This window comes from Chionomys nivalis, chromosome X (assembly GCF_950005125.1).
Source record: "Chionomys nivalis chromosome X, mChiNiv1.1, whole genome shotgun sequence".
Lineage (NCBI taxonomy): Eukaryota > Metazoa > Chordata > Mammalia > Rodentia > Cricetidae > Chionomys > Chionomys nivalis.
Window position 1 is genome coordinate 35,514,901 of NC_080112.1, and position 13,934 is coordinate 35,528,834.

The window sequence follows — 13,934 nt, forward strand, 5'->3', positions numbered from 1 at the left end:
TGCTGCTTGTGACTGAATAAAAGCTCTATAAGACTGAGCAAGGGACAGTGTGATGGCTTGAAAATATGTCTGGAAGTTCTTTAACTTTCATCCTGTTGAGAGCAGGCTTTGTCCTGCTTTAGGGGTAAGTACATTTTCAAGTATTTGGCTCCATTTTGCAAGCATATGCATAGATAGGGAAATTCTGCACCTTGTGTGCATGTAGATACACCACATGTTCAATACCACTAGCACAGATCGATAACCAACATTTCTAAAGATGGAAAAGTACCACCATATCAACAAACCAACGTACATTAGGACCCTATGAACACAAGACTTTATCAAGCACATCAGACTGAGGAGGGGTGTGACATCCTTATCTGGACCCTATAAAGAGGCAGACATCTAATATTGTGATTGCAACAGCCCCCACGAACCTGCCATATGACTACCCCGTGTGTGCAAGGACCAGAAGGCAGAGAACTCTTATTCATCCTGGGGATTTAGCTCAGCTGTGTCCTCACTACTGATAGGATTTTTGTGAATTGTTTTGTGTTTTGTTCATCCAATCATTACCTGGACTTGTCCTATACCTCATCTTCATGGTCCTGAAGTCATACACTTCACCTCCATAGCTTTCATGGTTCCCTCTGCAGTTCTGTTCAACTCTGGTAGCAAAAGCTTGTCCCAGAAGTGCCTCTAGAAGCTCTCTAACTAGGTCCATTCGTATCTAATCACTGCAATGATGCTGCATCTCCATAAACTCTGTCTCCTCTCACAGTAAGGCCTCTGAATTCCTGGTACCCTGAGGGAGGGGCTTTTCCCACTTTTATTGTCACTCTGTGGGTGCGCACACACACCCCCACACTGAGAGAGAAAGAGAGAGAGAGAGAAAAAGAGAGAGAGAACGAGAGAGAGAGACTTTAATTTTTGTCCTCTAGAATAAAGGTAGGCATTTGTTACAAAGAATAGGATAATATTACTTTTAAATAAAATTTCACACAGCTTTTTCTTGGTTCTTTATCCCTTTGGACATACACTTTAGGATCTCTGAGCAATCCCATAAGAAATGAAACTACTCTGGAGCCATCAGGTTGGATTGACCACATAGATTTTTGAGAAGACCCAATTGTTTTGGACCACAGATGTAGGAGTCTCTCCACCCCAAGCACAAACCAATGAATGAAAAAGCCTTTAAGACAATCTCATCCCCAGCCACTACCTGATTGCAGCTTCATGGGAGATCTTGACTGAGAAACTGTGAGCTAAACTCAGTTATTCCACTAAACAGGGAAACATAATAAATGATTGCTGCTATTTCACACGTGTAGTGGCATTTCAGTTGTATTTTATTAAAGACTGCCTGAAGATCAGAGAGCCCCAATGGTCAGCCTTACAGACCAGGTTATGGTAACACACACCTTTAATCCCAGTAGCCACAATGACACAAACCTTTAATCCCAGTGGTGCACATCTTTAATTCCAGTCCTAGAGAGGAATATAAAATGGAACAGCTCTCAGACACACAGTCTCATTCTGAGATTCCTGGAGGAAGGATCATCATTTCAGACTGAGGTCAAGGTAAAAGCCAGTGGCTGGCTGTTTTGCTTTTCAGATCTTCAGGTTGAACCCCAATTTCTGACCCTGAGTTTTTATTAATCACATTTCATTTGGTGCCCACATGGATTCCAACTCCAGGCCTACTGACCAGCAATACTAGAACTCGAGAACTAGGGACAAAAAGATCATTAATTTGAGGTTAATATGAGCTATGAGTAAGGGGCATTTTCTCAAAAATACATTTTTTTCTTTAAGAAAAAGGTTTATTTTTATTTATCTGTTTTTATCACAAGTCTATAGGTTCCAAGAGTATCAGTTTTCCTGGAGGAGAAGTTATAGGCAATCATGAATTGCTTGACATGGGTGCTGGGAACCAAACGTGGGTCCTTTGGAAGAGCAAGAAGTATTATAAACTGCTGAACCATCTCTCCAGCCTCCAACTGCTTAATTTAAACAAATAAATAAATACATTTAATATTTTTTCATTTAGTAAAGTATCTATATATTCTTTGATTTGTCAGTGTTAAGTATAAGCACATACTTTCACTTAGCTATTATTTTAATTAATATTTACTGCTAATTTGTTTGGATTTGGAATCACTCAGAACCTACACCTCTGGGTCATTGAGAGTTCCCACAGAGGTGTAACTGAAGAAAGAAGATTCACCTTGATGTGGGTGGCACTAAATTTGCTGCAACAACTCTTGTTTAGGACATGTGTATGTAAATTTAACTCAACTGTGTGTGTGTATATGTATGTATGTGTGTGTGTGTGTAACAGATTCAACTCTATGTGTATGTACATGTATATATGTAAATTGGATTCAACCTTTTGTGTATATGTATATGTAACTTGGATTCAACTCTCATTAAAAATAGATCTACTAGGAAAAGAGATATTTTAAATAGTAACCACTTGGCTCACCTCTATCTTGGCAGATGACTTCATCAATGTAAGCAACCATGTTTCTGGGAGTCATCTTACTAAGGTTAAAGAGTACATGCCATGTGATTTAACCACCATCTTAGGATGACCATGTGGAATAGAACAACAATTGTAAAACTTCTTAGTCCTAATGAGCTCCCTGTTTATCAATCGTATGTAGCTGGGTTTTTCTTTGGGTCCCCAGCTCACAAAAAAGAACAGGAGATTTATTGTTAATTATGAAAGCTTGACCTTTAAATTAGGCTTCTTTCTAACTATCTCTTACAACTGAACCCATTTTTATTCATCTACGTGCTGCCACATGGCTTGTGGCTTTTATCTCTCCTCTTGCATGTCTTGCTTCCTTTGCATCCAGCTGGCAACCCAGCTTTCTTCTTCTCTGAGACTTCTCTGGCTTCAGACGTTCTACCTAACCTCTTCCTGTTTGGCTATTGGCTATTCAGTTGTTTATTAAACCAATCACAGTGACACATCTTCACACAGTATAAAGGAATATTCCACAATAATTGTGTCTCTTTTTAGACCAAGGAAGGAGCAACAAGACTCCAAAATAGGATTAGTATGGATTTTCATATGATGATAAAATTTTAAGATTATATTTGCTACCATACACTATATTTGTGATTCAGCTCTGGTTTAGAATGTACTTTATATACTGATAAAATTTTACTGTTATAAATGTTTAATTCAGATTAACAAAAGTTGATTTAAGGTGTACATCTAACTACTTATGTCTTTGCTAACTGTTCAACACCAATCTGCTAGAAAATTTAGATAAAGAACAAAATAAGTTGATAAATAAGGTAAGTATATTTGATAAATGACATTTATAAGTTCCTAAACTTCACAGTAATATTTGTTTAGTTTCTTTGTCTTTGCTAATCTTGTTAAGCTTTAGGTATGTGGATAAACCAAGTCATGCAAGAAAAGCAACTACGACATTCTATAATACACTATAAAAGATCAGTAAATTTCCCAGTCTCTCCATTGACTAAACTTTACTGCATTTATGGTTTATTTTGATGCTAACGAATTTTTGAATCAAATCTTTAAGGTTCAACTTAACAGGGATACAGCTATAAAATCCAAACCTTATAAAAACTACTAACTTATTGTAAATTATTAAAGATAATTACATTATAAGTGATCAAATTATTTTTATTTGGAGAAATGATTTTTTTAATTTTTTTTTTAAAAACAGTCTTTTGTCATTTTACATACCAATCTTAGTTTCCATTCCTTCTGCTCCCTCCACCTATCTACCACCTCACCACCCCCCTTCACTCCTCAGAGAGGGTAAGGCTTCCTATTAGGAGTCAACAAAATCTAGCACATTTCTTTAAGGCAGGATGAAGGCCTTCCCCACTATATCTAGGCTGAGAAAGAGAATAGGTTCCAAAAAGCCAGTTCAAGCAGTAGGGATAAATAAATCCTGGTCTCACTGCCAGTGTCCCCACAGTCTGCCCTAGCCATATAACTGTCATCCACATTCAGAAGGCCTAGTTTGGTCCTATGCTGGTTCCCTCACTGTCAGGCCAGAGTCAGTGAACTCCCATTAGCTCATATTATCGTGTCTCCCTCTCTTCAACTGGTTTTTGGGAACTCAGCCCAGTGCTCTGCTGTGGTTCTCTGCATCTGCTTCTATCAGTTGCCAAATGAAGGTTCTATGATGACATTTAAGATAGTCATCAGACTAATTACAGGACAAGTTCAGTTCAGGCACCCTTTCCTCAATTGCTTAGGGTCTTAGCTGGGGTCATCCTTGTGAATTCCTGGTAATTTCTTGAGTGCCAGGTTTCTTGCTAGCCCCATAATTGTTTCCTCAATCAAGAAATCTCTTTCCTTGCTATTCCTCTCTGTTCTTCCTCCGTCTCAACATCTTATTCTCTCAAGTTCTCCTTCCTCCCTTTCTCTCCTCCTCTCCTCTTCCCCTCTTCTGCCCTCCTTTCTACCCCAAACCCTATGCTCTCAATTTTCTCAGTAGATCTTGTCTATTTCCCCTTCCCAGTGGGATCTGTGTATTTTTCTCTTAGGGTTCTCCTTGTTACCTAGCTTCTCTGTGGTCATGGACTATAGACTTGTTATCCTTTGTTTTATGTCTAATATCCACTTATGAGTGAGTATGTACAGTGCTCAGTTTTCTGAGTCTGGGTTACCTCACTCAGGATGTTTTTTTTTCTAGTTCCATCCAATTGCATGCAAATTTCATGATGTCATTGTTTTTTATTACTGAGTAGTACTCAATTGTGAAATGTACCACATTTTCTTTATCCATTCTTTGGTTGAGAGGCAACTAGTTTGTTTACAGGTTCTGGTTATTATGAATAATGCTGCTATGAACATAGCTGAGCAAATGTCCTTATAGTATGATTGAGCATCCTTTGGGTAATACTACTCCAAGTACATTTTATGTTATTTGTGGTTATTTTAAAGGGTGATGTTTTTTCTAATTTTTTCTCAACCCTTCTATCATTTGTATATATAGGAAGGCTACTGATTTTTTTGAGTTGCTCTTGTATACTGCCACACTACTGAAGGTGTTTGTCAGCTGCAGGAATTCCCTGGTAGAATTTTTTGGGTCACTTATGTACACTATCATATCATCTGCAAATTGCAAAGTTTGAGTTCTTCCTTTCCCATTTTTATCCCCCTAATCTCCATTTGTTATCTTATTGCTATAGCTAGAACTTTGAGTACTATGTTGAATAGATATGGAGGGAGTGGACAGTCTTGTCTTGTTCCTTATTTTAGTGGAGTCGCTTTGAGTTTCTCTCCATTTAATTTGATGTTGGCTGTTGGTTTGCTTTCTATTGCTTTTAGATATGTTCCTTTATCGCTGACCTCTCCAAGACCTTTATCATGAAGGAGTGCTGGATTTTGTCAAATGCTTTTCAGCATCTAAAGATATGATCATATTTTTTTCTTTCAGTTTATTCATATGGTGGATTACATTGATAGATTTTTGTATGTTAAACCATCTCTGCATCTCTGGGATGAAGCTAACTTGATCATAGTGGATTATTGGATTTAGCTTGCCAGTATTTTATTGAGTATTTTTGCATCAATGCTCATGAGGGAGGTTGGTCTGTAATTCTCTTTCTTAGTTGAGTCTTCGTGTGATTTGGGTGTCAGGGTAACAGTAGCTTCATATAAATAGTTTGGCAATGTTTCTTCTGTTTCTATTGTGTGAAAAAATTTGAGGAGTAAAAGTATCAGCCGTTCTTTGAAATTCTGGTAGAATGCTGCATTGAAACCATCGGCCCCTGGGATCTGTATTTTATTTATTTTTTTTTTTATTTTTGTTTGGGACACTTTTGATGGCAGCTTCTATTTCTTTGCAGGTTATAGGTCTATTTAAATTGTTTATTGGGTCTTGATTAAATTTTGATATGTGATACCTATCCAGAAAATTTCAATTTCTTTTACATTTTCCAATTTTGTGGGGTACAGGTGTTTGAAGTATGACCTAATTATTCCCTGAAATTCTTCAGTGTCTGTTGTTATGTCCCCCTTTTATTTCTGATTTTGTTAATTTGAATGTTCTCTCTCTGCCTTTTGGTTAGTTCGGATAAGGATTTGTCTATCTTGCTGATTTTCTCAAAGAATCAGCTCTTTGTTTCATTGATCCTTTGTATTGTTTTGTTTGTCCTATTTTTTTTTTATTTCAGTTCTCAATTTGATTGTTTCCTGTTGTCTACTCCTTCTGGGTGAGTCTGCTTCTTTTCTTCTAGAGCTTTCAAATGTGCTGTTAAGTCGCTTGTATGATTTCTCCATTTTATTTATGTAGGAACTTAGTGCTACGAACTTTCCTTTTTTATAGTTTTCCATAGGTTTGGGTATGTTTTGCATTTATTTTCACTGAATTCTAGAAAATATTTATTTTTTTCTTTATTTCTTCCCCATTGATGATTAAGGTGAACATTGTTTAATTTCCATGTGTTTGTGGGCTTTCTGAAATTAGTGTTGCTGTTGGATTCTAATTTTAAATCATAGTGATCTGATAAGATACAGGGAGTTATTCAATTTTTTATGTTTTTTGAGGTTTGCTTTGTTATCTAGTATATGGTCAGTTTTAGAGAAGGTTCCATGAGGTGCTGAGAAGAAGGTATATTCTTTTCTGTTTGGGTGAAATGTTCTATAGATGTCTGTTTAGTCCATTTGGGTCCTGATGCCTATTAGTTATCCTATTTCTCTGCTAAGTTTCTTTTTGGTTGTCCTGTCCATTGTGAGAATGGGGTGTTAATGTTCCTGCTATTAGTGTGTGGGGTTTGATACGTGATTTAAGCTTTAGTAATGTTTCTTTTACATTACTAAAAGAATGTGTGGGTGCTCTTGAATTTGGAGCATAGATGTTCAAGATTGAGACTTAATCTTGATGGATTGCTCCTGTGAGGAGTATGAGGTGTCCTTCTCTATCTCTTTTGACTGATATTAGTTTGAAGTCTATTTCATTAGATATTAGGATAGCTACACTCACTTGTTTTTTAGTTCCCATTTGATTGTAAAATCTTCTCCCAACCTTTATTCTAAGGTAATGTGTTGATTGCAATTTCTATACTGCCTGGTTCCAACAGCCGTTAAGTCCCAAAGAAATCACACAGAGGTCTACATTTGTTATAAACTGACCTAGTAGCTCAGACTTCTTATTAACTCTTATAACTTATATTAGCCTATTATTCTTGTCTATGTTAGCCATGTGGTTCAGTACCTTATTCTGCGAGGCAGTCACACCTTGCTTCTTCTGTGGCTCCATCAGAACTGCAGAATAAGCTTTCTTCTTCCCAGAATTCTGCTGTTCTTGTCCCCCTGCCTCTACTTCCTGCCTGGTTGTCCCACCTATACTTCCTGTCTGACTACTGGCCAATCAGCATTTTATTAAAATAGAATTGACAGGGTACAAAGCATTGTCCCACAACAATAATGTCTGTCTTTGAGGTTGAGGTGTGTTTCTTTTATGCAGCAGAAGGAAAGATCCTCTTTTTGTATCTATTCTGTTTGTGTCTTTTTATAGGTGAATTGAGTCTATTGATATTAAGTGATATTAATGACCAGTGATTGTTAATTCCTATTATTTTTTGGTGTTAGCATTTGGATGTTGCCCTTCTTTGGTGTTTGCTGGTGTGAGGTGTGAGGTTATTTGTTTCTGTGTTTTTGTGGGTACAGTTAGCTTCTTTGGGCTGGAGTTTTCCTTCTAGTACTTTCTGTAAGGCTGGGTGTATGAACAGGTATTGTTTAAATCTGATTTTGTCATAGAATATGTTGTTTTTCTCCATCAATGGTGATTGAAAGCTTTGCTGGGTATAGTAGTCTAGGCTTGCATTCATGATCTCTTAGTGTCTGCAGCATGGTTTCTATTGAGAAGTTGGGTGTAATTCTGATAAGTCTGTCTGTTACTTGACCTTTTCCTTTGGAGCTCTTTATATTCTTTCTTTATTATATATGTTTTGCATTTTGATTATTATATGGTGAGGGGACTTTTTTTTTGGGTCCAGTCTACTTCAGTTCTGTACCTTCATAGGCATATCCTTCTTTAGGTTGAGAAAGTTTTCTTCTATGATTTTCTTGAATATATTTTCTGTGCCTTTGAGCTGGAGTTCTTCTCTTTCTTCCATACCTATTATTCTTAGGTTTGGTCTTTTCATGGTGTCCCAAATTTTCTAGATATTTTATGTTAAGGATTTTTTGGATTTAATGCTTTCTTTAACTGATTAATCTATTTCCTCTATTGCATCTTCAACTCCTGAGAATCTCTCTTTCAATTCTTGTAATCTGTTGGTTATGTTTGCATCTGTAGTTCCTGTTTATTTACCCAGCTTTTCCATTCCCAGAATTTCCTCATTTTGTGTTTTCTTTATTGACTCTATTTCAATTTTCAAGTCTTGAACTGTTTGATCTGTTTGCTTCACCTGTTTGACTGTTTTTTCCTTGGTTTTCTTGGCTTTCTTTAAGAGATTTATTGATTTTTGCCAGGCGGTGGTGGCACATGCTTTTAATCCCAGCACTCAGGAGGCAGAGACAGGTGGATCTCTGTGAGTTTGAGGCCAGCCTGGTCTATAAGAGCTTGTTCCAGGACAGGCTCCAAAGATACAGAGAAACCCTGTCTTGAATGAGAGAGAGAGAGAGAGAGAGAGAGAGAGAGAGAGAGAGAGAGAGAGAGAGATTTCTTCCAATTCTTTTGTTCCTCTTTTCCTCCATTTCTGTAAGGGAATTTTTCCTTTCCATTTTTAGGGTCTCTATCATCTTCATAAATTTATATTTAAGGCTTCTTCTGGATTAAGATGATCAGGTCTTCCTGTTGTGTGATCACTGGGTTCTGGTGTTACCATGTTGTTTCGTTGGTTGTTGAATGAATTCTTGCACTGGTGCCTAGCCATCTCTTCCTCCAGTTGGTGCCAACAGTGGCTTTGCCTCTTCATCCAGTCCTTGCAGTTAGTGTCTGTGTCTCGGGGATCTTCTCTTGGATTGATTGTTGCACTTGCTCTCTGTTTCTTAGGGAGCCATTCTTGGTCTGCTCTGTACAGTCACTGTCTGTCTCAGGGAGCCACTGAGATTTCCAGGAAGAGGTGGGCATGGGAGTGGAGTGGGACTTATAGGTGACAGGGTCTGATTGATGGGGGATGTTAGAATAGCCTGCCTGCAGTTGATTTGCCTGCTCTCAGGCTAGTGAAGCTGAGGCAGGTGAGGGAAGGACCTGAGATTTTGCCCTGTACCTATGATCTAGAGACTGGGCTGTCCAGCTGGAGAGCTGGCTAATCATCTCTTGGTCTGCTCTGTGCAATCGCAGTCTGTGTGTCTTCAGTGATCATCTGAGGTCATGGGGAATAGGGGGGTTTGGGGGCAGAGTGGGACTTGTGACTTACAGGGTCTGATCCATGGGGGGCTTTGGAGCAACCTACCTGCAGGAAGCTTGACTGCTGGCTGGCTAGTAAAGCCAAGGCAGGTGGTGGAGGAACCCTGGGGGTTTTGTCCAGGTACCAAGGACCTATAGACTGGGGTGTCCAGCTGGGGAGCTGATGATTCACCCCTTGGACCTCTTTGATGATCAAAATCATTTATGTATTCAGAACTATACTTGTAGCCATGCTAAGTCCTAATGTAATTATAGGAATAAGGTTTATTTAGCCTCTGGTATATATTTTCAACATTAAACCTAAAACGAGTAAGTGACCTGGTGGCTGAAGAGTGATACTGCTCTGGAACCTCTGCCCCAATGAAATCAAGATTACTATGGAAAAACCTAGGGTGATTGTTCAGGTAGCCAGAAAATCTATGCCATTTTTAGTAGATTTTAGAGCTGCTTGGTCTGTATGTCCTGCTTACTGGGTGAAATTTATCCTTCCCAGATCTCTGATGGCATTGATGGCAAGGCTAATAATAGCCTAGCTAAGCTAATAATAGCTTTGTCAGTATAACCACAGCAACCAAGGCTTCAGCTACCTTCTCAGTAATCTTCATGTGTAAAAATCAGCTTCAAGCCTCACTCTCCTAGAGCTACTACTAGGTCTAGACACTGTTAACCTTACTACTAGACTTTGAAAAGGAATAAACTCAGATTTCAATGTAACTTTTTGCTGTTCCTTTATTTATAGGAACCCACTCACTTTACAATCACAGCTCTCAGTATTCAACTACTCTAACCTGTCATAGTAAATGACTGGACAGAAAAAAGTGTAAAGTTTATGAAAGGTCTGAGGATATGAAAGTTTAAGTAAGTTGTAAGGGTCTATAAATGTGCTTTAATATATGTAAATGCAAACTATAAAGGATTTAAAAGGTGTCTTAAGTTGTGTAAATGCAATTTGTAAAGATGCAAGAAAGGGATTTAGGATATATGTAAAATGAAAAATGTTTCATATTTCTTTCCCTCTCTATGCTATTATTATTATATAAAGACTTCAAAAGTTTAGAATTTTGACTTTAATCAATGGAGTTCTGATAAACTAGCTTTGGTAAGCACTGCCTACTATTATAGTCACACTTAAGATTTTAAATTTCCTTTGATTGCCTTGTAAGTATAGACTTAAAGTGCTTTCTCATTATGCTAAAAACCTCTGAATAGTCTATATACACACAGTCTTCTGGGTAGAGGAAAAAGTGTTTGTGCTTCTAACCCTAAATTATTTTAGGTACCAAATTTTCTACTGTGTCTCAAAGGTGGGAGTCTACTGCCTTGCCTGCAGTGTGAATTTCAGTAGAGTACAAACAATGTTAATGCTAGCATATCGAAAACTTATCTTTTTTGATAAACGTAAAAATTCTTGTAAGCTTTAGGGAATCAACTTGGATCCCCCTCTCACAAGTAAAACAGACTCCATATAAGCACTCCTATCAAAGAATAGGCTTCATTTTTCTGCCTATTGCTTATTCCTGAGGGTTGGATCTTCTCTCTGGTCTTGGGACTTCCCTCCCTAACTGCCAGGACCATTGACCTAAAAGTTTCAAATGTACACTTTAACTTTACTTATTGTTCCTAATATATATCTGTTCCCACAACCCACCAGCTCCAGGTGTTTCCTCAAAAACTGCATCCCAGACAGCTTCAAAGTGACTAGCCCCAGGTGGTTCAGTTGCACAGCTGCTGCTGCTGCCTCCACTTCCTTAGCCCCAGATGGTGCTGCAGAGCCTGGACAGTGAGAGAAATAGCTTGTTCTTCCTAAACTTGGCCAGCAACCCAGCTTTCTTGGGTCCCCAAAGATGTCAACACTCCCAGAAAGCAGGATGTAGTCTAAATCGCATGGTGTCCCCATTCCTGCTTCACCAGTCCCCCTTCCTATTTCCTCATCGTTTATAGCAAATAACTGAGAACCATCCACATTCCAGAACCAGGTGTTTCTCCTGTCCACCTTCAGCAACTCAGCATCAGTAGCCACATGAGACACCTTTCCACTGTTTCCTGTGCCAAGATAACTTGTCTCTCCCCCTCCCCATCTCTCTCTCTCTCTCTCTGTGTGTGTGTGTGTGTGTCTCTTCTTTTCCATCCTTGGAGGGCCAAAGAATGCTACAATGATCACACCATACAACAAACCTCACACAAAAGATTTATTGGCAGAGGGGTAGAGCATTCTTGGCCTTCCAATAGCTACAAAACCCTAACACTACTCCTAGTGACATATCTCCTCCAACAAGGCCACACCTCCCCATCTTTCCCAAACTGGTCCCACCAACCAGGGAGGAGCATTCAAGTACATGAGTCTGAGAGGGCCATCATCATTCAAACCACTATTAGAAATGGACCAGACTATATTTTAAGGGGTCAGTAGAACTTCCTTGCTACATTATACTGACCTTTCAGGTATGCCAACATTATCAGAGTCATAGAGGCTTTCATCAAAGTTTCAGAAAGATGCTGAACCTAAGAAATGTATGGCAGGATCAGGTTACCTTTAAGCAGCACCCGTGAGAGGCTATTGGAAGAAACTGTGAAGGTGAAACTAAACTGAAATGGAGAACATGAAGGGATAGAGTAAAACCAACCAAAGAGGTTGAATGTGTTTCAGGTGACAAAGGTGGAGGGATTAGGCTTTCCAAGGATTTTGGAGCCTAAATGATCCCATGATGAGTCTCAGGTGATAGACTTCCTTGTTGGATTTGGTGTGATCATTCTTCAGTATTCCTCCATTCTCCATTCTTCCATTTTGGAATATAAATGTTTACTCTGTGCATTATGTATTAGAAGTATGTAACTATATTTTTATTTTATACATGTTCTGCATATGGTAAACTTTGTATATTTGATTAAAATAGTAACAATGCCAGCTGTTATTTAATGACAAAACAGTATTTTAAGTGAAACAATTTTTTTTATTAGATGTAATATGATAAGTTGAAATTTTGAAAATTTGGCCTATTACCTTAAATGACCATGTTTTGTATTTGAAAATATGACAATACATGTTTTTGTTAACATCAAATTGTTATACATATATTCCAAAAGTATATTCCATTAAATATCAGGCTGCATGGAGAGACAATTTAGTTCAAAGTTGTAGTCCCCAAAAGAAATTATTTTTCAATTTCCAATTTAAAAAGTATAGTCCCAGAAACAATGACTGCCTTGACTAGAGAGAATCATTAGCTTTGCAAAGTTTTCTAAAACTAATCTTATTAACAGAACCTTTAAAAAATTCTCTAAAACGTTTTCATTCCATACACTTAACCAACAGATGAAAGCAGTCAGTCATGTCAAATCTATAATAAATAATGTAACATTGACTGAGAGAGAAGAATGGTAAAATCAACTCTTGACTCCTCCTGCCAGTGGACAAGTCTCTAGGTCACCACATGCTCACAGCAGTAAGCATGCTTTTTAATATCATTTTATTTTTAAAGAGGTCAGTTGTTTAGAGGCATAATTTGTAAAACAAGATAACCAAATTAAATGAGCTTTCAGCTTCTGCTATTTCTTAGAAACACCAACAAACACCACTGCCAAAGCCCTTCTACTTCTTGTAGGCTTCAAGGTGAGAGCACAGGTATCGGCCCTGGAGATCTCTATCTGGGTAGAGACTAGATTGTGTTCCCAAAGCACCACAGGTGAGTCCAGGTTGGAGAGAACTGCCTTCATTTAAGTCATCTTCTCCTAAAGAATCTAAAGGCTTGGGATATGACTGAATAGAATCATTTGTTGAACCTATGGGTATAAAACCAGTTGTCAATGATACGTCTTGGCTATACTGGGTAACATTCCAAAGTTGTGGGTTTGATGGAAGATGTCTGGCATCTCCTTTAACGAAGGAACATAGGTAGAGTATAGATCATGGAATTAGCTTTTACTAAGAGAAAGACTCAAATGCAAGGGTATCAGGCATTTCCAATTGAAATAGCATGCAGGTCCCACACCAGTCAGGTGATAGGCTTAGTTAGGTACAAGGTTCCTTTGTTCACAGCATCCTCTTATGTCCATTAGGGAGACACTGAGGGCACAGGAATTGCCATTTGCCTCTCTGTTGTTTGAGATATTTAAGATGTGGGTGTAAACTCTGAGACCCTTCACTGGGTAAGAGAATCTATCTCCCCTGTTGTGTGAGACATGAGGGATAATTTACCTTTAAGATGAAGAGTATTTTGTTTTCTTTTTCTGATTTGGTGTACTTGGCTGGAGCTGGTCAGGTCTACACAGCCACAGGCAGAAGCTGCAGACTTCTGGCAGGTCTTACTTCATCCTTGTCCTGAAATGAGGCTAGCATGCAACTTACTGTGATGGGATGGTGCTCCATCCAAGGGAATTTGTGCTCCATCTAAGGGAACTGCTTGAGCAAATAGGTTTGCTGCAATGCAAGTGTATTGAAATTTAACCCATTTTATTTAAGTATTCAGTCTTTTATAATCAGTTTTTATATACAGGATTTTTCTTATCATTTTACATTAAACAAACATTAAGTTTACTTTAACTTGTTTTGCTTTACTGTCTTTAGACTTAATATTGACAACAGATACAGAGCACAGT